The 24,653-nt window shown below is 42.3% G+C and overlaps 2 long non-coding RNA genes across 2 annotated transcripts in view; both read right to left on the reverse strand.

Annotated features, from left to right (window-relative positions):
• Positions 1-23,760, reverse strand: part of LOC149524047 (uncharacterized) — a 75,601-nt gene extending 51,841 nt beyond the window's left edge. The window contains exon 1 of the long non-coding RNA XR_016350126.1: positions 23,571-23,760. This is a non-coding gene — a long non-coding RNA (uncharacterized LOC149524047). The remainder of the gene's footprint in view (positions 1-23,570) is intronic.
• Positions 327-18,038, reverse strand: LOC112546220 (uncharacterized). The gene is made up of 3 exons (XR_003089866.3): positions 17,392-18,038; positions 14,718-14,898; positions 327-580 (listed from the first exon to the last, which is right to left on the reverse strand). It is a non-coding gene; the product is annotated as an uncharacterized LOC112546220 (long non-coding RNA).
• Positions 23,761-24,653: the final 893 nt, after the last annotated feature.

Below are 24,653 nucleotides of genomic sequence, written 5' to 3' on the forward strand. Positions count from 1 at the left end.
GTATCATTTCTACTGGCAACTTAAATGTTCATTGAAGAAGAAAGTGCTATGACTCTAGCAATGTGACCATCTTGAAAAATCTTTGGATATCATTTTCATATTTGAAAATCATTCAGTTAAAGAGTATAAACAAAACCATGACCAACTACAGATCAAGAATTTCAAAGAGTGAATGCTTTTAGCAATATGCATGATGGGTAGTTTGCAAGTAATTGATAAACTGGAATACGTTGGCAGAAAACCTTTGTGAAATAACTTTAACAAAAGAAGGAGAAACAATTTGTGGATGGATGTTTCACAAACAGGAGTAGGATTTATTTCTTGACTACATTGTTTATTAAAATATTTTGTCGAGCTCTAAACCTGATCAGTTGGCAGATTTCCAGATGAAGTATTAATTCCAATGTCTTAAGCAAATTCCACAGCAGGATCAGATGACATTCTTCCTGACCTCATTCTCCTGGGGTGTGTGTCTGGTTCCTTTTCAGTATGTGACCATTGTTTCAATGGTGGGTGCATTAGCCACTGTTAATACTTACTACATTGGGCATGTAAATGACACTATGGAATGAAAAGTGCCCTGTGAATAACAAATATTTCATTACTTTAAGTTTACATGGTTTTGACTGGTTCTATACCAGTCTGGCTTAATTAATACCACACGGTCTATATTTTATCATGCCAAGGATTGCTTTCCCTAGCTATTTTCATCAGCAGATGTCTTTGCACAGATGGAAGCAGACAGGAAAGCTAACAGACTTAGGAAGAAAAAGGAGGTGCTGATGTATTCTCTCTGTCCTATATACAGAGCACATTTTTGAGGGATAATCAGTTTATTACATTACTCAACCCTGTACTAGAGGAGATTTATATGAACTTAAATTAACACTTTCACTTTCCTTAGAAATTATTTTCTCTGGCACAGGATTTCTCTGATTTCCCAGCACTACTGGAAGTTGTTTTAATTTTGTTTCTAACTGTCCAACATCAAGTTCAAGTCCATTGCAAATGGAAATGTTTGTTCATTTGTTTACATATCACTTTGAAGGACCTGAAGCGGGGGAGCAAATTTTTCAATGGAAGGTTCTCCTGCATGGAAGGTTACACTTACTGCAATGGCTCAGAATTCGATTGGATTCATGAGAGTACAGGGGGCCATGGATCAGCATTCATGTCAGTCTCCCTATCAGAACCCAGCCCAATGATCCAACCAGTGAACCAAAGTCAGCAATGAATCCTGGTCACATGCCACCTGAGACATATTGCACATATGTCAAGAAGACGATTGCATGCAAAGTATCTTATAAGATAACTGCAAGGATGAGCTTTCACCATGGCAGCAGGTGAGCAGAGAGAGGAGACCAAGAAGAGTAAGATGTAAGAGAACTAAGACAACACTGGAAAATATCGCAAATTTGGTGAGATAGAGGTGGAGGGCTTGTGAAATGGAGGAAGAGAGATGGAAAAGATGGAGAGGTGGTTGGGTTTCTGGCATGGAGGAGGGCAAGTGAATGAGAGGGAAAGGTTAGAGGTCTTCTGAAATTGAGCGAGGAAAAGTAGAAGAGGGTGAGAGTGGAATACTTTGGAAGACTGAAGATGGAACGTTTCTAGTGGAGGGGAAAGAAAATGGGTCAGACATGGAGGGAGAGGTGTCCTGGGTCTATACTGAAAAGTTACATTGGAAGAATTATGTCCCACAGGCACGTGACCAATCCACACCCCTGAGAAATGTAGGTAAGCCAACCTAGTCTCAGGTGGACAGAGCACTAGGTCAACAGATGAATCTTTCTGTCAACCTAGCTACCTTCTCTCAGGATGCTATATTACTTACAGTGACAGGGGAACCCCTTTTATTGCTATAGTAAGAAGTTTTGCTGACGTGCTTCAGTGGTGCAGCTTTAGACACTGTCTCTGAAAAGGTTTCTTTTTACTATGTCAGATTGTCTAATGTGTGTGTCTATTAGCACATGGATAATAACATATTAGATCATTAAGTGGGATCTGCATTCTGCTTGTGGTTTGGAGTAGGATGTCTTCATTTCATCTATCACTTACTCTTTGCTGAAGGGATTTCATTTAGTCAGAATCACATTTTTAACGCAACAGAAGGAAAGCAGAGAAATAGATCTCTCTCATTGTTTGGGAAGCTGGATGAATTGGCATAAAAATGACTGCAGGTGTCAAGGGAGGGAATGCTAAGAACTATGAGTTAACTCCTTCAGGCAATTAGCAATGTCCCGCAGAAAGTCTAGAAAACTTACAGCCATGCAAACAATTTGACAAATGAACCCCATTTTTCCTTTGCAGACTATGTGCAGCCTGATTGTGATTTTCTCCACCTCCTTTGATCCTTGTGCTACACAAGCTTAAATTTCTTCATCTTTTCTGCCAAGGCTGTCCCTACCAATATGCAAAATACACAGCTGCATGAGGCACTACCAAATTGCCCCAAATGTTGTGGTTCCCCAGGCAGCTGCATGATGTGTATGGGATTGTGCCAGCTCCAGCAGCCATCCCCATCCCTCATAAATCCCCCATGGGCTGTGCCCAGCAGGACCATTGCTAGGAGGTTGCAGGGACCAGGACAAACCCCTCATTCTGCCCCTACCATGCCCGTACTCCACCCTCCCCTAAGAGATATGGCCCAGGAAATTAGTCAGGCCTGGCCCTGCACTCACAGCTGATGGCAGAAAGCAGAGAGACTTGGCCCCAACCCAGTCCACTCTGCTGGTTCCCAGCCGTATCACTCCACTTCCTACTGCCAGTGAGTGCAGGGGTGGTTCCCCCACTTCCTCCAAGCCACCTCCCCGAGTGACAACAATCAGAGCCAGGAGAGAAAAATGGTCTGGAGCCTCTGCGAGTGGTCTGGAGTTGCTGCTGCCTCCTCAGCCAAGAGTGCAGCCTCCCCCATGGAGAGGCCAGACCTCCCCCTGTGGGGGCTATGTGGGGCACCAGAATCTCTAGGGACAGCCCTGCTATCACAGTACCATCAGTATTGTGTGTGCTAACTTTTAGTCGAATAAAAAAATCCTCTTTGTCTTCTGAAATGCCACATAGTACCATGAACTGAAGGCACACAGTGCTGCTGAATCTAGGAAAAGAACAACCACGTCGCAATTACAGGCAGTCCCCGGGTTACGTACAAGATAGGGACTGTAGGTTTGTTCTTAAGTTGAATCTGTATGTAAGTCAGAACTGGCATCCAGATTCAGCCGCTGAATCTGGACACCAGTTCTGACTTACATACAGATTCAACTTAAGAACCCCAGGCGTCCCCAAGTCAGCTGCTGCTGAAACTGATCAGCAGCTGATTCCAGGAAGCCTGGGGCAGAGCAACTCTGCCTCGGGCTTCCTGTAGTCAGCCGCTGGTCAGTTTCAGCAGCGGCTAACTTGGGGACGCCTGGGGCAGAGCAGCTCGGGTGCTGCTGGGTTGGTCCAGTAGCACGGCCACTCCTCGGCGCTACTGGACCAACCCAGCAGCACCCCAGCTGCTCTACCCCAGGCGTCCTGATTCAGCCACTGCTGAAACTGATCAGCAGCGGCTGAATCAGGACTCCTGGGGCAGAGTAGCTGGGGTGCTGCCGGGTTGGTCCAGTAGCGCCAAGGAGCGGTGCTGTGGGACCAACCGGCAGTGCCCCACCTGCTCTACCACAGGCCCCGAGCTTTGCTCCACATCTCCCTGGTCTGCTGAGGGGGGCACTAGCTGCGTCCCCCCCAGCAGACCAGGGAGACGCTGAGCAAAGCGGCAGAGGACCCGGGGCCGGATCCGCGGCGCTTCCAGATTACCTGGAAGCGCCGGGGTCTGGACCCGGGTCCTGCGCGGCTTTGTTCAGTGTCTCCCTGGTCTGCAGACCAGAGAGACGCTGAGCAAAGCGGCGCAGGACCCGGGGCCGGACCCGCGGCGCTTCCAGCTGATCTGGAAGCGGCCTCGGGTCCTGCGCTGCTTTGCTCCCTGTCTCCCTGGTCTGCTGGCTCCCGCAGCAGACCAGGGAGATGGGGAGCAGGTTTTCTCACCCCGGAGGAGGCGGGCGGCGGGACCAGGCGCCCCGCCGCTCCAGTCCTCCGGAGCGAGAAAATCCCTGTTCGTATCTGCGGATCCGATGTAAGTCGGATCCGCGTAACTTGGGGACTGCCTGTATTCAGTGCAAGTCATGCTCATTGAAGACAGGAGAAAGGTAAAAATATATAAAAACTGAAGTATATTGTTGCCCCTTTGATCCAAGTGGTTAGCCAACATTCAGGACCACACAGGAAAAGGAGAAATTGATTATCTGAATCAGGCATGTTTTTTAATGTGTAGCCCAAGGTCCAGTGTGCTTCAACAGCAGCCCTAGGTACTACAAGCTGTGGAGTACAAACTGTGGCAAGTTGGCAGAACTTACTGGTTCCTGCCAGGATGTATCCTGTGCCCCCAGCAAGGTCTCAGCAGGGACTGAGCTCAAAGCAGCACGCAGGCTGTATGCTGAGAGGAGGGGCTGCTGAACTGTGATCCTATTTTATGTTTTTTACAGAATAAAGCCTGTTCCTGGTGGTTTGTCTGAATGGGTCTGGTCTGAGGTGCACACACACTAATACACAATACAGAACACACCAAAGTGCCTCAGGCCTAGCCTCCCACAGTTGTGTAAGAAGTCACAAGGCATCTTCCCCTATGCTGAATAATCTCACACTGGGCTAGTGAACAGGAGGGGGTTACAAATACAATCCTGTTTATTTACAAAGAATCTTCACAAAGACAGTGAAGGAACAAACATCAGACAGGTTCCTTCCTCAAAAATACCTACGCCTGCCTCGCTAGGATTTTCTGCTCCAGAAATGTTGCCTCTTTGCTTCTGTTCAGGGTCATGTTCTCTACTGCTTTTCCTGCCTTCTGCTGGCTAGCTCCTGCTTTTCTGCGTCTAAACAGGCCTACTGACAGGAGGGGGCAAAGGGGGCAATTGCCTCAATGCCCAGTGATTCTCAAGGGCCCAGGGCTCCTGGCTACTGATGCTATTGCAGTAGTAGTGGCAGACGGAGCCCAGCTCCCTTTAAAATCACTGCCAAAGCACTACATGGTGCTCTCCAGAAAGAGGAGTGATGGAGAAGGAGTCCTGGCCCTCGGGGCAGTGCTGGGGGCTAGCTGCCTCAATCCCGCCCCTTCCAGCCAAGGCTCTGCCCCTTCCAGGAGTGCAGAGCTGTCCTCTCTGCTATTGCCCAGGGACCCAGAAATCCTGTCAGCTCTCCCACTTCTAACATATATACTGCCACGACCAATATCATAGTCCCTGTTATTTGCAAACAGTCCCAGGGAAACACCTAAGCTACGTCTACACTGGCCCCTTTTTCGGAAGGGGCATGTAAATTTCACTAGTCGTCGTAGGGAAATCCGCGGGGGATTTAAATATCCCCCGCGGCATTTAAATAAAAATGTCCGCCGCTTTTTTCTGGCTTTTAAAAAAGCCGGAAAAGAGCGTCTAGACTGGCCCCGATCCTCCGGAAAAAGTGTCCTTTTCCGGAGGGTCTTATTCTTACTTCGAAGTAGGAATAAGAGCCTCCGGAAAAGGGCACTTTTTCCGGAGGATCGGGGCCAGTCTAGACGCTCTTTTCCGGCTTTTTTAAAAGCCGGAAAAAAGCGGCGGACATTTTTATTTAAATGCCGCGGGGGATATTTAAATCCCCCGCGGATTTCCCTACGACGACTAGTGAAATTTACATGCCCCTTCCGGAAAAGGGGCCAGTGTAGACGTAGCTCTAGTGACCTGGGTTAGTTTCTGGAGCAAGTTTTGCCACGTGGCCCATCGCCCTGGGTGGTGCCTTCTAGCTTTTTTTCCAGCTATCTCAAAACATAAATGGGATTACTTGCTGCCTCCATTTAGCCTGAGCGAAGGGTGCATAACATACTCACTGGCTTTAATCGGGTCCTTGATTGTTTTTACATCAAAGGCTCACTTGATGGCAGCCATTAACAAGTCACAGCATAACAACATACACCCCCAGCATTGAAAATGACACAGAATGTTGATGAGATCTGGAGAAAGTTCAAACAGCAATTTTGAAATATGCATGAGAGCAATGGTGTTTAGTAAAACAGAAGATGCGCACATACAGAAACCCCTGCTGTGTTTTTGATATCAGCAGGTGCAGAGCATTGGGTCTAGACAATATATTTTGTACTGAGAATGATGTCAAGGAAAGGAAAGAAAGCTACAGAAAAGGAATTAAAAGTGTATGAGGATCATTTTGTTCCAGGGAAGAAAGTATCCTATATCTGGATAGGATCTGGAGAAAAGGAGAAACAGTGATACAAAGACTGAGCAATTAAAAAGTGAGACTGAACTAAAGTAAAGAACAAATTCCAATCTTGGGACAGAGTGAACCATTACTGAATTATAATGGTAAAATAGTAAAATAAGATTCTGTGGTAAAGCTATCAATATTTTCCTCTAAACCACCTGTGCCCTCTCACCCCACCGAAGTCTTAGTTTTACACTTTGCTCAGCCATGTCAATTAGTATCTGACATGGGGGGAGTTGCAATTAACTCTGGAAACAAGATATTCATGTATGATTGAGGTTTAAGTTTATTATATGAGGATATTCATAGGAAAATGATACTTTTTGGCAAGATACAGGATACTCTGGGAAGATTTGGAACCTGTTATATATGCCACCTGAAGTATTCTACAAAGAGTCTAGAGAAGAACTATACAGCCTGAGAGCAGATGGCATCCTTTGCTGTACAGAAAAGTCAGACTGGATTTACTTCTCAGTAACTGTAAAGCAAAAAAAAAAAAAAAAAAAAAAAAAAAAAAAATGTAGATACGGTTTCTATTCTGCTTCCATGTATGTTTACTGAAATCTTCATGAAAAGAACAAATACTGGACAATATTTGTGGAAAGCAAATTTTCAATCAATTGTGAGAATTTTCACTAGAAACTCAATTTAGAAGATTATGGTCATCCAATCCAGCTTTATCCAGCTTTAATTCCCAACACAGAATACATTCAGCAAACTGTTTCTCATTGGTAACTATTCTCCATAATTATTTGGCAAACATTTTGAATAATGATCTGTTCAAACCAATTTGACCCCCACCAAAAAATGACATTTATTTAATAAAACCTTTACACGTTATTTGATCAACTCTAGTCTGGCATGTATGTAAAACAAAATGCATTTTTTTCCTTTCTTTTCTCCTACTAGAGGGGTAGACCTTGTGCCAGATATAAAACTCTAACATCAAACAGCCAGGATACCATGATCACTGCTTATGGTGCTGATCCAAAATGTCTCCCCATTTCCTTGTGCTTCCCATGTCTGTGTGTTGTGTCCAGATGTTGCTTCTCATTGGTGGATTGTAAGATCTTTGGGGCAGGGAACAGTCTTTTATTTATGTTTGTACTGCAACTAGCAGGCTGGGGTTTGGGCCAACTAAACAAGACCAAAGAATAATAATATAAATACTGAACTACAAACTGTAAAAAATAGGAGTAAATGTGCCTAATGAGAAGAAGGTGTGACCCTAATGCTTGCCATTAGTATAAGTACATAGAATATGGATAAATACAAGTGGCTACTAAAATACTAGTACTGGTGATATGACTTCTTCTCAATTACAACTTCTCTGAAGTATATTTTCTTTCCACAAGCCAAGAACCTGGCAGGCAGAATTTTTTTTCTAAAGGGTACGTCTACACAGCAGTGTTATTTTGGACTAACATCTGTTATTCTGAAATAACTATGCGAGTGTCTAATTTCAAAATAATGGGCAGCTTATTTTGGTGTTTACAAACCTGACTGCATGAGCAATAACTTCTTTTGAAGTTATTCCTATTTTGGAACAGCAGTAGTGTGGACACTCTGCTGCTGCTATTTCAAAATATCTCCTCCCCAGGGCTATTCAAAGTAATTACTCCCCAGTGCTTCCTGGGGCTCTAAACTGTGGTAGCACATCCACATTGGGGCAGACTGCCTTGGACTAATTTACAGGGTTCCCTGTAGTGTAGACGTGCTATTTCAAAATAAGCTATTTTGGAGTATTTCTTCTGGAATAGCTTATTCCAAAATAATCATGTAGTATAGACAAAGTCTAAGATACCCCACATTTCCAGCACAGTGTTCTACCACTAGTCATTCATTCAATATTTAGTGTCTGTTTTGGACAAGGTGCACATACTCATTATCAGAGACTTCAGGCAAGGGCTTGTATTAATCACTGTTATATTATTTGTTTTTGATAGTGCACACAATTTGTTAGGTATATGCTACCCAAAAATATGACAAGGTACCAGGCCTAATTACATTTTAGAAAAGATAAAAAAGAATGAGAATAAGATTTTGAAGGACTATGTATCAGAGTTGTAACTTTTTAGCCTGAATTGCCTACATTGATTAATTACAAAAAACTAAGATGTTGTGCCTGAACATAAAATATTAAATGTACTAAAGAAAAAACTTTCTGCAGAAGAACAAAAGGCATCTGCTATAAATAAATAGCCTCTGATCTCTCTCACCAATTGTAATTTTTGCATGACACTGCATTATTATTTATCATGCCTTCATTCAGGGTATCTAATCAAAGTTGTGCTCAAACTGTACATGAACCTTGAACTTAGCCCCAGTTTCTTTTTCTTCATGTTAATTCATTCACGTTATTGTAATGTTTCAAACCTTTACACAGCTTTAACTCTAAACCAATGACTAGATGATTCTTACCAACCACCACAGGACATACCACACTAATACCAACCCTGGTACCTTCCCTTGCAACAAACCCCGTTGCCAGCTTTGTCCACATATTCATTCTGCTGATACCATTATTGGACCTAACCAAGTGAGTTATAAGCTCAAGAACACATATTCCTGCGCATCCAGAAATATAATCTATGCTATCATGTGCCGAAAGTGTCCGTCTGCTATGTACATTGGACAAACATCTCAGACACTTCGCCAAAGGATTAATGCCCACAAAACAGATATCAGACAAGATCACAAAGAGAAAACAGTTTCTTGCCACTTTAACCAGAAAGGACACTCTCTAAATGACTTAGCCACCTGCATTCTGCTACAAAGACCTTTTACATCTGCACTTGAAAGGGAATCCTCTGAACTGTCATTCATGTTAAAATTCGACACTTGCCAACAAGGACTTAACAAGACTTTGAACTTTCTCACCCATTACCAAGACAGTTTCCCCAATTATCACCTGTAATACCATTAACTCACAAACAGCCCACTCTCCCTACCTTTAATATCAGCAATTCACAGACACTTACCTTCCTTCCTCCCCCTTCCCACCCCCCCGCATCCCCCTTCTGTTCTGCAATGTGATTTGTCCTTTTCATATTTGTTCATTTTTTTTAATTGTATCCTTTGGTATATATGGTTGTGACTACTTTCTTCCACTATTTGATCTGAGGAAGTGGGTCTGGCCCACGAAAGCTCATCATCTAATAAACCATCTTGTTAGTCTTTAAAGTGCTACATTGTCCTGCATTTTGCTTTACATACCTTTTGACGCACATTGGAGTAGGTGTGCTATTCACACAGAAAAAGGAACTTTTAGCAGCAAATATGGAGAGACCATTTGTACTTAAATCAGTTTGCTTAACTATTCATGTTCTGAATTTCCTTGTTTAGTATTTCAGATATTTCTATGGCTAAAGCTCACTCTCTCCTCTCCCCGCTCCCCCACTGAACCTATTCTGAAGTCATAACGATCCTGTCTTTTGAGACATCAGTCTGTTGCCCAGATGGAAGATATGTGATTCAGTTTTGGTACCTTGACTCCCTAGCAGGATCAAAGAGAACAAGAAGATGGGTTGGGATGGAACAAAATCTAACTGAAAAGCCCCACATCTCTGTTGATAAACCAAGGTTGCAAGAAAAATTATGATGTAACAAATTTAGGGAACTATAGACTCCAATTTTTCTCAGGTTTTAAGTTCATAATGCCTTTATAAAAAATATAGTTGCAAAATATATTACATATTACTATCAAACTAGAACTTTCTAGCTATATCAGGATTAACTAGCAGCTCTGGTGAGTAGGTAGGGGAAGAGGAATACAATTATTGTGAAAAGAAACCCTTCTCTTAAAGTGATACATTTGACCCTTCAGGGCCTCCTCACTATTTTTCTTGAATATAAGTTATGCATTGATAAATAAAAAGGAAGAGATAATAATGTTTAACATTAAGGTTTTAAAAAACAAAACTATTATTATGATCAGTTTAGCATGAAGCACAAAAACTTACTCTCCCAGCAACACAATATAATGTGTCGCACACTAGAGCAATTAATAAAATGAAAGAACCGTTCCTTGCAGATGGATATGGAGGGAAATAATGGAGCAACACTACACTGAGCTGTCATGCATCAGATACTACATCTGTTATGGAAATCAGTGGTAGTGGGGGCCTTTTGTTCAGGCTAAAGCCCTCCCAACGGGGATTTGGCTGAAGTACATTTTCTTGTTATTAAACATGATTTCTAGCTAGTTGTGAGCAGATGCTACTGCAGCATTTGGAACCAGTAACCAACTTTCAAGTGTGCGACACCCCTTAAAGAGTCTGGTACTGTCTGAAAGACCAAATTCAGTTCAAAGATATGCTCAGTTCAGTTTCTACTTTGCACATGAATGCAGCTGACACCAGATGAGCCTTATGGCCTTCCTGTTGCCAGAGACTACAGAACAATAATACTGACCTTGTTTTCCTGCAACGATCAGAGTATATGTTTTACATTGCCAAACAAAAAGTGAAGCAAACTCTTTTAAATTCATTTACTAATACTAGATTCCAGAAAAGCTGGGTATTGTTTGTTTTGAGTGGGAGTTTTGTAATAAGGAGAGAACAGGCACAAATTTACACTGAGCTTGGTAGATTTTGCTGATCCCAGTGAATTTCACATAGTTCTGCTCTTCCTGCTGTGAGTTTTGTTGAATGGTTCACCAAGCCTTCCCTCCCCCACCACCTATTCATAAATAAAAAACCTTCTTTGTCTCTAGAAACCACTTTAATTCATGAGTCTGTATCATTTCAGCCTCTAATCTTAACAAAATCCCTTTTTATTTCCTCTGAAAATAACATATGAGTTCTAGAGCCTGTTGATCAAGCATACTCCAATTTTAGAACTAAAAAAAGAGAAAGAAATGGAATAGACATCTGTTCTCTACACAGGGAAACACATTTTCATCAATAACGCTTTTTCTGATAAAAACAGGTGGCAGGTAGGTCAAAATAGAATCAAAATATTTTACTTCCCAAACAAAAATGCACCTTCACAGTGCCTTGTGGTTTGTAACTGAGGGCATGTTTACACTATGTGGAAGATTGACGCTGCCCTGGTCGATCTTCCCGCAACATCAAATTCAGAGGATGCCCCTGTCAGCGCCAGTACTCCTGCTCCTCACAAGGAGTAAAGCAAGCTGACAGGAAGTTTGCTCCCATTGGCCTACCGCTGTGTGGACAGCCCGGAAATGCTTTGCAAGATACGTTAACTCCAGCTAGGCAATTTACATAGCTGGAGTTATGTATCTTAATTTGGCCTTTCATTATATTGCAGACCAGGCCTAAATGTTTTGTCTCTTCTCTCACATTTGCAGAGTCAAACATTTTGACAAGAGTGCCCAAACTCTTACATTCTTTTTAGAATCTGTCTTATTTTAATCTGGATTCCCCACACTTAACAGATAGTTTGATTTTAATTTGCCATTGCATTTGTAGCTATTCTAAAATATTACACTCTTGCTTGTACAAGCAGATAGCCTTACCCTGAGATTTGCAGTATTTTTACAAGTCATAAAAAGGCTCATTATAAAAAGATCACCACCACACTGAAGATCTTTTAGTTTTCAAATCTATTTTTAAATGACTGGTAAATGATTATTTAAATATATGTGAATTGCATATACGAAACATGGCAAATCATGTGTTACGGATGCAGAGCCATTTCTTGAGGTTTTACAATTATTTCCCCCCATTTTGGACTTTGGGAGTTTTGGGGACTTGGAGGGGCTGGCAAAATATTTCTAAACAGACTAATTTCAGAACCTGAGTTCCAAGCAACAGTCTTAGATACCATGTCTACATTAATGAACTTACAGGGGCACAGCCTTAAGGTCGCTTGTATAGCCACTCTATGCAGACTGGAGTGAGCTCTCCTGTTGACTAATTAAACCACCTCCAATGAGTGGCAGCAATTTTGTGTATGGGAGAGTGTCTCTTGCCAACATAGCACCATGTACATAGACACTTCTGTTGGTGTAATAACCATCACTCAGAGGGGTGTTTTATACACCCTTGGAGACAGCAGTTATACCAATAAAAGTGCTAGTGTAGACATTGCTGTAGGCTCCTAGAATACTTTGGCACATTTGAAAATGTTACTACTTGTCTGCAATATGGAAGATTTGGAAGCTCAAAGGTGGCCAATCAGATTTGTTCTTTCAAGTGTAGTTTTCTCTGTGTAACTGGTTTATGTACTCTTACTATCTAAATGAGTAGAAATCTTCACATATCTCCTATTAATTGCTAAGGCCATGTCTACACTAGGAAATTATTTTGAACTTACTAAATTCGGCTTAACTCCCGATTTAACAAATTTGAACTAGTGTGTCCACACTATGGGGAAGCCTCAAAATTAGTCGAAGGCAGGCTCTGTTAATGTGGATGGACTACCTCAGACTTAGAGCCCCAGCAATCACCGAGGAGTAATTAGTTCAAATTACTCCGGGGAGCAATTATTTCAAAATAGTGGTACCGGAGAATCCACACAACCATTATTTTGAATTCACTATTTCCAAATTAGCATTACTCCTGATGAAACTCAGGAGTACAGATTTCGAATTCCGCAGCCCATTATTTTTAAAGAATGGGCTTGGTAGTGTGAATGTTCTGCTTGTAAATTTGAGGAGTATGAAAAGTATTTAAATGGTATTCAGGAACTGGGAATGTCAACTAAGCCAGTAAATGGGCGTGAAATAATAAGGTGCAGATAATGCAAAACATACAGTATTTTAATTTTCAAAAGCATTTAGCACTGGCCTAACTCTGCTTCCATTGAAGTCAAAGGGCCAATACTTTGGAATATCACACCTTTTAAGCTAGCCACTTTAGAGTAGTCTACTAGGGAAGAGGAGGAAGCTCCTGAGCTGACTAAAAGTAGATGGAAGGAAGCACTAATAATTACATTAGAAAGTGCTGTGCTGCATTGTCAAGAAGATGGGCTAGATAACTTAATAGGCCTTTCTATCATGCAAAGCTTAAGGGGATATATTCTCAGCGAAAGGTGCAGGACTTTAATAATTTACCTGCCTTCAGCATTAGTGACTAAAGTCCTGGATATCAAAAAAAGAATATATATTTCCCTAAATGTTAGACAAACTACAGGATAAATGACTCACTAATTTAAAAGTAATATATTGAATTTAATTTGGATTTAGTACAGTCAGAAAAATCTTTATTGGTTCATTTTGTAGCCAGAAGCTAAACTGACCTACAACAAAAAGTCTTTCAAAAACTCACTGCAGATCATTGTCTGTGTAGTCAATAAAAAAAAAAAAAAACACTCTGCCTTGCAGATTTCTAAATTAGATTGGTTTCTCTCTGCTCATATTCAACAAGTTTACCTATTCAATAAAATTAATCGGTTTTTAATAATGGGACCATGTTACTTCAGAATTTCATTTATCTTCTTTGAAAAGTATTTTAATGTTTACTTCATGTCCATTCTGTATACAAAACATTATATCAAGAGAAATTTATGTCGGAGGTTTGTAGTCCAAACTGAGCTACTATTTCATCTTGATCTGGTTCTGTTCTGTTAATCTATTCTTTCTTTTTACAGTTCCCACCGTAAGTCAATGACATCTTCTGTCAACACCACAGTAAGCAAAATACAAAACTGTTGTACTCTACCTCCATTTTCATCAAAGGTATTCTATCAAGGTATGTCTACACTGCCACCCTAGTTCGAACTAGGGTGGCTAATGTAGTCATTCGAACTTGCAAATGAAGTCCGGGATTAAAATATCCCGGGCTTTATTTGCATGTTCCCGGGCACCGCCATATTTAAATGCCCGGTAGTTTGAACCCCCCGCCCGTGGCTACATGCAGCACGGGCTAGGTAGTTCGAATTAAAGCTCCTAATTCGAACTACCATTACTCCTCATTGCAGGAGTTCAAATGACTACATTAGCCACCCTAGTTCGAACTAGGGTGGCTAGTGTAGACATACCCTCAGAGATTAATTTGACTAGGTAACTTTTGCAATTTGTTTTGCATGACATTGAAAATCACCTACAATGTACTGATATTTGTAAATATTTCCTTCCAATAGATTCAACATGCTTTGCTTATGTCTATTTTCTGGCTGTCTCATCCCTAGTATTACCACTAACGATGGAGATCTCTCCTGTTACATGAAAGGTCAAACACAGACCCTGCCCATTCCATTGCTAGTAACTTATAGCTGCAGTAGACTTTTCTGTTCCTGTGTTTGTTGTCGTTATTTACTCCTGGAGAATCATTAATTCAAAGAAGTGTGGGGCAGGAAGGGCCTCAAAATGTTATCTAGTACAGCCCTCTGCATTGAGGTAGGATCAAGAATACCTAGACCATCCCTGACAGATGTTTGTCTAATGGGTTCTTTAAACTTTCCAGTGATGGGGGATCTAGACCTCCCTTAGAAATATATTTCTACATTTAGTTATCATTATGTTTTTTTCTTATACCTACCTTTAAAATCCCTTCCTACACATTAAGCTAGTTTCGTCTTGTCCTATCTTCAAATCAAGTGCTGCTCAAAGTCCAGAAACACACAGTTTCACAACAGCACCAAAGCATTGTCTCAGCCAGAACTCAAGTTTGAGCTGAAATTCTCAGGCAGCAGAGTTATTAGAAGTTTACATCTCCGGAGCTATCATGAAAAAACAAAGAATTATGAATTATATACCCAATGCCATAACTGTGTTCAACTACGTGACCTATTTGAAATGCTCCTTTATCGGTTCTCATATATTTCCTAAATATTAAGTTTTAAATTTCTCTGTTTTTAGCAAAATCCACTTGAAGACACACTTAATAGTTGACATATTTTGTACATAAGGTCTAAATTCTTATGAATTAATAGAGTAAATTTTTTAGTCTGGCTGAACTTTGCTAAACATAAGGTAAAGGGGAGTGGGCTTCAAGATGGCTGACCATCTGCAGGATAGCTTGGTCAAAGTCTGATGATAATGGTCCATAAAGGGCAATTACACACCTTGAAAATGCATGTATTAACTACAGTGAATATTGTGTACTTTTAAATATGTAAGCAGGGACTTTTCTGATAAAACTTCTAGTAATTGGTTTTGGAGCCATTGTTTTATGTGAAAATCAGACTAGAAGGGAAACTGAATATGACATTTACAAATTAGATAAATTGTATACATTACATTGAAGATTTATTCTCAAGATGAATGGTGGTGAATTTTATGTGTAAATGGAGTCTGGCTTTTATGCAGCTGAGTGTTTTTGGAACTAATGTATGTCTGAAATTCTTTCCTGGAGACACAGATTTATTTCATTTCTTTAAAAAAAAACAGGTCATTTTAGTGTCCATGAAAGTGAGGGAGTGAGAACAGCAGACAGTGCACAAATTCATCTGCTCAGTTCTGCCCATGAACTGTAATCTTAACCTGAAAGCACCTTGCATTCCCAGGAATGGGGCTCTTTGAGCGAGATTAGCAATTGAAATCTCAGAGGAATTCAGTAAGGAAAATGCTGAAAATCCACCAGATTCATTTTCACTTGTATCCTGTATGAGTGAAACCTGAGCCCAGGTACCCAGAGGAGAAAAACTAATGTATTAGCTCAGAAAACTAATGTATTAGCCCCTACCTCTCAGAAAGGAAACAAACAACAATCCTCCCACCCCCTCAAAAAAAACTCTATTCTAAGGAGATATTTATTCCTCAAGCATTAATAGGTTCAGGTGAGCCACTATTTTCAAACCTGCCTCCCTTTGCTAGAATGACTTCCAACCAAATTACTGGACAAAGATCTACTTCTTCCTAGGGAGCTTGCCTTTAAAGTCTGCTATGTTTCTCACTAGCTCCATCATTTCAAATTAAAATGTGGTAAGTGCTAAACTCATGTGATTCAGAGACTTAGGCTATGTCTAGACTGCAAACTTCTTTCAGAATAAGCTTTTCCTGAAGAGATCTTCTGGAAAAGCTTATTTTGAAGGAGAACGTCCAGATGCAAAAAGCGCAACAAAATAGCAATGTGCTTTTTTGAAAGATAACGTCCACACTGATTGGATGCTATCTCACATTTAAGGCCACCCGGAACCAGTTCTAACGGATCATTAGGTCAGCAGTTGCTTCTGGGTGCTATTGCTTAAGGTTAGCTGAGATGTGTGCTTAAAGGGACCCCCAAGACAACTGTTTCTCACCTTCTGCTGCTTGCTTGCCTACCTCTGTGAGGGACAGCAAAGCATTTGCAATGTGTGCTCTAGCTACCCTTCCTTTGGACACCACAGCATACTCCTTGCCATGAAGCTGGAGCTGCCTCTTGGCATGCGATGGCCCCACACGGCCATGCTGCAGTTTCTGTAGCAGTTTGTACAGGCTGCCTTCATGGTCAAGCCTACACAAACTCGACTCAGAGCTCATCCTCAAGACCCTTTGCTGTGCACGGGAGCAAGACCCTTGCAACAGCACACCATAGAGAAGAGATGGTTCTGGAGGCTGGACACCAGTTCCGACTGGTGGGAACAACTGGTGATGGAGCGGTGGGGCAACTAGCAGTGGTGCCAAAACTTCCGCATGAGGAAGGCCACCTTCACGGAGCTGTGTGCGTGTCTCACCCCTGACTTCGGATGACAGGACACCCAGATGCGACCCACCATCCCCCTGAAGAAGCAGTTCGCCATTGCCGTCTGGAAGCTCACAATGCCAGACAGTTACGGATCTGTGGACAACCAGTTTGGCATGGAAAAGTCCACCATCAGGGCCCTCCTCACGGAGGTAAGCACATTCGGGCTGCAGTCCCTGAAGATGGGGCGGGGAGGACTACTGGAAAGGGGGACCCTAGGCAAAGGGGGGAGGGCTGGGGGTGCCAAAGGCTCAGGCACCCCCTCTAATTCTCTGTTTTGTGTGTTTCTTTGTGTCCTTCTGCAGATGGTGACGGCTATCAACTCTGTCCTGCTGCAAAGGGTCATCTGCCTGGGAGACCTGGACCCTATTGTCGCTGGATTTGCCGCTCTGGGCTTCCCCAACTGGGGGGGAGCCATAGATGGAATCCATTTCCCCATCCGCACACCACAACATCAAGCCGCCCACTACATTAACTGCAAGGGCTATTTTTCAATGGTGCTTCAGGCTCTGGTAAACCCCTGTGTGTATGAAAACCTAAGAGAACTCACCTGATGATTTCTCCCCAGCCTCAGAGGATGCCTGGGAGAAATCCAGGCCCTGGGGTACTGGCTCCAGGCTGAGGGTGACAGCGCTGGCTGTGTCTTCCTCCTCCTCCTCCAACTCAGCATCCTCCTCCTCCTCGTCAGTTAGGACCCCCGGGCAGGTGACAATGGGCATCTCCAGCCCTGAGCCCACAACCAGGGATGAGGAAGGGACTGCCCCAGGCCCCAGGATGCGGTGCAGCTTGTTGAAGTAGGGACAGCAGTGTCTTTCTGCCCTGGAGTGAGAGCTGTGCTCCCTGGCCCTGGTGTAGCCCTGCCGCAGCTCCTTGACCTTGCTCCTGACCTGCTCAAGGCTCCTGGGGTGTTGGCCCCTCACTGCCAGGGCTTTATCCATCCAGCCGTGGATGTTGGCTTTGCGCCGTCTGGAGCGGAGAACCTGGAGGGTCTCCTCCTCACCCCATACATCAAGGAGGGCCATGTCCGCTCCAGACCACAATGGCACACACCTTTTTGTGCCCTTGGTAGGGTCCTGGGAACCCTGGGCATGCTCCCTCTGAGGGCCAGTGGGTTCTCGGGTGGCTTGAGGCTAGGCCATGGTGCCAAGGAGCGTAGCAGTGTGAGCCGTGCGGTGAGATACAGCTCCCAGGGCTGGCTTCCTGCCACAAGCCTTGTCCCGGGTGCCTACGTCTTTAAGAGCTGCTAGGAGACAGGAACTATAGTATTGTGATGAGTTTGAATGGAATGGCCAGCAGGGCACCCGTGTAATTTCCTGGTGGCCTCTTTTTTCGACACAAGTCCCTCTTCCACATCCTTACATGCCTTTTTCCAAAAAAACGTTTTTGGAAAAGGTATTCTTCCTCGTAGAAAGAGGTTTACTGCTATCAGGAAACCCCCTCCATTCTTTTGACGTTCCTTTATTGATATTTTATTTTTATCAGGAGCTTGTTTTTGGCTTTAAGTTTAAAGAACGTTCAGTATATCAAGATACACACACGACTCCCTTGCAAAACTCCCATTAGCTATTCCTGTTTGCTAGCTCCTCTAGTCACACATGGCATGTCTACACAGCAGGGCAAAAGTCAAATTAAACTACAACTTCAGCTATGTCAACTGCATAGCTGAAGTCAGAGTAGCTTATTTCAGCTTTTGGCACTGTCTTCACAGAAGGAGGCTGAAGGAAGAACAACCTCCTTGTGAAATGAGGGTTACAGGAGCTGGAGTAAGGAATCTTCCAGCTCACCATTATTTTGCAATAATGGCTTGTGCAGATGTTCTCTTTGTTATTTCAGAATAATGTTAGTTATTCCAAAATAACGCTGCTGTGTAGATATGCCCTTAGGCTTTTTAAAGCCCTGGTCAGAGTTGCTCCTCCTCTTAGTTAAGGGTTTTATGGATTCTGAAAGGCTCATTAAGAAGCTTTCAACCTTGCTTAGCTAGCTACTAGGCTCAGCACACGGACCTCAAACAAACAGACTACACAGTATATTTCAGTCAAACATCAAGCACATCATAAACACCAACACACAGACTATAGACAAACAAACATAGTTCATGCAAACTCCAAGGTCATGTAATCAATCCTCCCTTTGGGAGAATTCTCTCACAAAACTCCCCTGTTAACCACTCCAGTCCACTACCTAAAATATACAAAAGAGGCCACTGATGCCTTATTTGAAACACCACATTTCAGAAATACTTTTCATCTGCAACTGAAATCAGTGAGTGTGGTGGTCCTTCAGGTACCCAGAACTTTGAGTCACCTTGTTCCTCCTCCGGCAAGGAAGAGATACTTGCTAACCCTTATTTGGATGTAGTCACCCAGACAATCCCCTCAAGGCTATTGTCATACTGTCAGTGTCATCCTGTCAGTGTCATCTGGTCAGGGTTTTCAGGGTTGTCCCGGTGCGCTCCTGACAGGACCGCTACTCCATCAATGATGATAAACTTTTGGCTGTGTGCGTCAATGGCAATGCTCACTTTATCTAGAGTATTAGACCCCGTGCACTTGGGTCAACCTAGGAGACCTCAGAGAGCCCCCAGAAATCACAGATTCATGCAAGGGTAAAATCATCAAGCAGGTTTATTGTCAAATGTGATGCAGTAACAGTTGTTAGCAGAAATTCTCAACACTAAACCATTGTGCATTCGGCACACGTTGACAATGTGCCAACACATAGCAGGCCTGTTACCAAATAACAGATATTAACGTGGGTTAGTAAGCCACTGTGCATTCTGTAAGTGTCAGCACTGACACCTGCCATTTCAGGTGCACCCCCACCAAGTCGGTTGGAGTGTACCCTTTGCAGTGTCCTTTTATATACAGGTACAAACAAGTTACATCACTTCTTTACATACAAGGTTGCCACCCTCTGTTGCCTAGTTACCACCCCTCACCTTATGGAAGGGGGGCTTACTTACTATCCTTCATGCTGTCAATCTTAACCCGGTCCTGAACCTAGGTCGGTATGTGCATTCGGTTTTGGGGAGTCTTTGTACCAAGACATTTCTTATTAAGATGTTTTGCTACTCCCCTTTGGCTTACAATCTGTACCCAGTGCCTTCCCTGTGTCCTTCCATGCTCCACCTAACTTACACAATTATCAATAGGGCCTCTTTCTTGGCTCCTGTGTTACTGAACAAAAGTCTTACTAGATTGCAGGTCTGTTGCTGTTTTCATGTTATAAGCCTCTATTCAGGCCTACGAACCCTCAACTTACAACAGCTATTTTATCCCTTACTTTGCTTTACGGGTTAACAATAGATGCAACCCATCCCTCAAGCCCTTTTGAAGCATTTGCCTGTGATATCCACCCCTTGTAACTGGCTACTCACAAGAATACCAAATTTGCTTTGTCTGCCTTGGTTTAGATTTTTTAGGAACATATTTCAGAATAATTATACATAACTTCATAGAAACACATTTCGCAATGCTACTAATGACTAGTGTTACCCCAGTTTTTATTGAAGACCTCACATGACATTCTTTATGACTAAATAATACAAAAGAAGTATGCTAGAAGTAGTTTTTTCAGCCTGTCAAGAGTAACTTTTATAGAACAATGACCCCTTTACCAGTTGCAAATGAGGAGCTCTTGCAAGTGTGACATAGTTACTCTATGAACCCTGGTCTACACTATGGCGTTATTTCAGAATACTCCACCCTCAGGTCGAATTTATAAGGGGAGTGTCCACATTACCAAGCCTATTATTTTGAAATAACCGGCCACTTAGGGTGCATCTACATTTTGAAATAAGCTATTTTGGAGTATTTCTTCCAAAATAGTTTATTTCAGAATAAGCATGCTATGTAGATCTACCCTTATTTTGAAATCTATACAACCGCTTTCCTGGGGAAATAATGCTAAGTTTGAAATAATTATTTTGAAATAGCATTAGTGTGGACACTTTAGTACCTCTATTTTGAAATAAGTATTCCCCAGAGTAATTTGAACTAATTACTCCCCAGTGCTTCTTGGGGCCCTGTTGAGGTAGTGTATCCATGTTAATGGAGCCTGCCTAGGACTAATTTTGAGGCTTCCCTATAGTGGGGACATGTTATTTCGATTTTGTAAAATCGGGAGTTAAGTTGAATTTAGTTATTTTGAAATAATTTCCTAATACTGTATATATACACATGTCCTGATTGAATAATTGTCTTGCCTACCTGCTTTAAACAACTAAGTTTGAAAATATTGGCCTAAGTTCATGATCAATGTAAATATTATACTGCATTATTTAAGGAATAATATAGATTGTGCTATTAAAGATTGCCTTATAACTCATGCCAGCAAAGTTAAGGTCACAAGCTTAACCTTAACTTCAGCATCTCCTGCTTTTGAGAGCTTAACTGTACTGCCTTAAGTTTGCCTTTTAAGGGAGAGAGGTTTTTTTAAATTTTATATCTATTTATTTTTACATTGTATACGTCATTAATCTTTATTTGTACATAAATCACAGATAATGATCAGTAATTAGCTTTTACCATGTGAGTTGATATGCACCAACATAGCTTATTCTACAACCATGATGGGAACCTGGATGGCCCATCGGGGTTCTGTGTGTGGCCTGTGAGACATTTTGTTTATCATTGCCCAGGTGCAGAGTTGCCAGATTCTGCTGGTTTCCATCCGAATAATTTTTTTTCCTACTGGTATTACTAAAGTGACGTGCATGTAAAGCAAAGCACATGAATTGAGGTGCATGCTGATTGCACACAACATTGACTGTGAGAGCCATGCACTCCCTCTGTGTCCAATCAAAGAGCTGCTGCAGTTCAAGTGACACACTCTAGGTACACAGGCACAGTTAGCAAACCTATCCTAGCCTAGGGGACTGCCTTGATTATGACAATCTTGTGGCCCACTGAGATGAAGGAGGGCAGCTCATGTAGCCTGCTCACTACCCTAGGTTGCTCATCACTGTTCTACAAGCAAAAGAGCTAGTATGCAATTGAGTATGTGAAGAAGGAGCTGTGCAGAATCCTGAAGAATGAAGGACTCCATGACAAAGTAGAATACTACAACATGACAAATGGTCAACATATGTCTGATCAAGCATTAAAAGCTTGAGAGATGTTTTTAGAAAAGTCAGACATATAAGTAGACAAGCACCCTAGCAGGTCATACCCATGATGTGACTCACTTACTCAGCATGTAGCTCAAGCCTGAAAAAATGATCTTGTGAGTCAGCGTTACTGAGGAACACTGCATTCATTTCTTCATTTTGCAAGTCTGATATTTTCTTAAGCATGTCCTATAGTACTTTAAGAGACTTTCTGTTAGCCCTAACCAGGATTACCACCATCATCTTTGGTATTTTCTCTAGGTGTTCTTTATGGCTGATTCCACACCCCTCATGATCTTAAAATTCACCTACATTCCACACCATGGTTAGGGAAAATACTTCACACTGCAAGACTCTTGTCTCTGGTAGTCTCTAGTGCTACAGAGTAACTACTCTGTAAGCACTATTAACTGTGACTTACTACATCTGCAGCTGCATATATTCTAGAGTAATTTTTCCCTCTGTCTGCCATGTGAAAGACCCATCAACCAATTAACTGCTGCAGCACCAGCAGCAGGATAGATGGAAGTAGCAATTTCTCCTTGGTAGTTAAATGAATTTCAGCAAGGACAGCAGTAGTCACAGATTCTGTTGATGTATTTGGAATGTATGATGCTAGCTGAACTATTCCAAGCTATTACTCACTGGTGAAAGTGACTTTCAGGTTGATAAATACAATGCAGCTTACACGATGCACATAAGGACAAAAATATAGGGCCAAACCCCTGCTGAGGTAAATAAGTCTAGTTTCATTATCTACATCAATTTAAATCCAACTGAGAGGGTCTGGCCTGCAAATTTTAATCTTGAAACTAAAACTCTTACATAAAGGTGCATTTTGGCAATCTTTCCCTTTCAGGCTATTTGTACAGCTCATGATTTTGTGATGATAAACATCACACAAACAACACTGTGCATTTAGCATTTGTAAAAACTGACATTCGTTTGTGTTTATAATCCACATTTATGTCTCAAATGCACCAGTACATTTGCTATATAATAATAAAGTCATTCATCTGCACAGAAACTGTTCTTTGTCACAATTAGATGTTCAACATTTATGAATAAAAATCTACTTTAATTATAGTAAGTGTACCATTATTTTTATTTATTTATTGGCTCCTTCAAATGAAACACCCACAGAGCCTTTGATATGCTCCCAGGGGTGCTGTTATACTTCGTAAACATTAACTACTTGGTGTTCTGTAAAAAAAAACAGTACTACATAGGCAGCCAAAAGACTACCATAATAATTGTTTCATTACTTATCCACAGAAAATATATATAAAAAGCAACCCAATAAAAACTCTTATCCTATTAATCACTGCGGGAACTAATTTTTATTTTCTATTATTTTAGAAGTTTATTTCTGTTATTTTAAGATGATTGAAAACAAGAGAGGATACAGACTCCCAATTCAATGGGTGCAATATACTAAACTCTTGCATTTGATTTTGAGTTGCAGGCAAGGGGAGCGCCAATCATACATAGCACCTTCTGGCTCAGTACCCTCCCAAGTACCCAGTGCAGGTTCTCATAAGGGTCCCTGATCCTAGCCCAGTGTGGAGGCAGACCCCAGTACCGAGGGAAGAAGCTAGAGAGTAAGTATGCCCCATACTTACCCACAGAGGCAGCTCTTGTCCCAGAGACAAAGCCCACAACCCATTCTCAGCATTGTTGGCACATGGGGCTAAGAACTACTCAGACTTGGAACTCTTGGTTCTTGCTTTAGCTGGGGAGCAGAGGAGACCTGGCTGACAGGGAAGCTGGAGGCTTCCTAAAACAGGGCAGTGCTGGAAAAAGGAAGGCAGAGCTGAGGAACTATTGCCTGACCTCACTCCCAGGTGGCAAGGCCTGAGTGTATTAAGGCTGTAGGGAAACAGCCAGAATAGAGAAAGGCAGCAGGTCCACACACCCCTTGCCAATGATGAGTGGCCCTAAGGTAAGGGGCTAGATGATGACTGGCTTTATGATTTCTGTGGGGGCAGATGAATCTATGAACCCTGCTAAAGCTGATTTAAAGTCATATTAAAGCAAGGGTCATAATCCCCTTGATTATGAAAGATCCGTGCTCTTGAAAGCTTGAGTGCTTATAGGTTTTTAATGACTAACCTGGTATTCAGAGAACAGGAGGAACTGAGGAGTTTCTTCAAGGGATCAGGTCACTAGTAAAAGGAAGGAGTTTTTATTGGGTTTCACAATGCATCCTGCTGTTGGAGGATGACAGCTAGTGCCCTAGTGAATTCATCCTGAAATATTTTCTGTGGAAGGATGTACTAATGGACTCCCTCACTGGTCTTTCCTTCTGGAGAAAGGAAGTGCAGTTTGATAATGGCTTCACTTTCTTCTGCTCCACCCACACACTTCCAGCACCTCCTCATGAATTTGTGCCACCAGTGGCCATATGCCCTGTTGCATCAGCATTTGGTGGCACTCATGCAATCATATTCAATGTGCAAAATGTACTTGCTAATGTAAGTGAAGCAGCTCTGTGACAGGGTGTCTGCCTTGCCCTCGCCCTTTAAGGGTTAAACACAGCCCCAAAAGAGGACTGAGGCTGTGGAGCCCACAGCTGAAGCAGATACACTCAATTAGGACCCAGCTGGGGCTGTATAAATAGGGGCTCATGGCAGGAAGGAGGAAACACACACTCTTGCTCTAGCTGGGGAGTGTGAGGAACCTGGCTGCTAAGGAAGTGGAAGGCT

Source organism: Pelodiscus sinensis, chromosome 7, assembly GCF_052426305.1.
Source record: "Pelodiscus sinensis isolate ZL-2025 chromosome 7, ASM5242630v1, whole genome shotgun sequence".
Lineage (NCBI taxonomy): Eukaryota > Metazoa > Chordata > Testudines > Trionychidae > Pelodiscus > Pelodiscus sinensis.